The sequence below is a fragment of the Triticum aestivum genome, chromosome 2D, assembly GCF_018294505.1.
Source record: "Triticum aestivum cultivar Chinese Spring chromosome 2D, IWGSC CS RefSeq v2.1, whole genome shotgun sequence".
Taxonomy (NCBI): Eukaryota; Viridiplantae; Streptophyta; class Magnoliopsida; order Poales; family Poaceae; genus Triticum; species Triticum aestivum.
In genome coordinates this window covers 11,644,357-11,644,915 of record NC_057799.1, presented here as the reverse complement: position 1 = coordinate 11,644,915, position 559 = coordinate 11,644,357, and positions in this window count along the sequence as shown.

Genomic DNA, 559 nt, shown 5'->3' with positions numbered 1-559 from the left:
GGCGCTTCCCATTGCCGAGCCATCCTCGCTTCCCACAACAGCGAGAGCGGGGCCGAATCCGTGATGACTCACCCCTCTATCTCGCGACGAAGGGTAAGGGTGTCGAGGGACCCTCGCCCTGCGGAGGAATGCGAGGACGAGACGAGATTGAACGGCTGTTTTGCTCGACCAGGTGATGAGCAACGGCTTGTGACTCATCCAAAATAACTTAAATGGGACATAAATCGGTGCGACGAATAATCGGCCAATGTTTATGAAATTTCATAGGATCTCAGAGCATGGAGTGTATTTTGAGATTGATGAGAAGTGTAAAAGGAATGAAGGAAGAGGGGGAGAGGAGTGAAAGCGACGGCGTGGTGTTAATAACCGTCAGTGCGTGGACTGATCACGCCGCGCCGGTGACCCCTCTCACGCCCCCCTCGACAAACCACTCCAGCTGGCCACCTTCGCCCACCCCCCTTCTCTCTCTACTCCCTCTCTAAACTCCACTCCCTCTCTACTTTCTCTCTCCTCGCGCACGCGCTCCCCCCGCCTCCGCCTCGCCGAGCAGCTCGTCGCC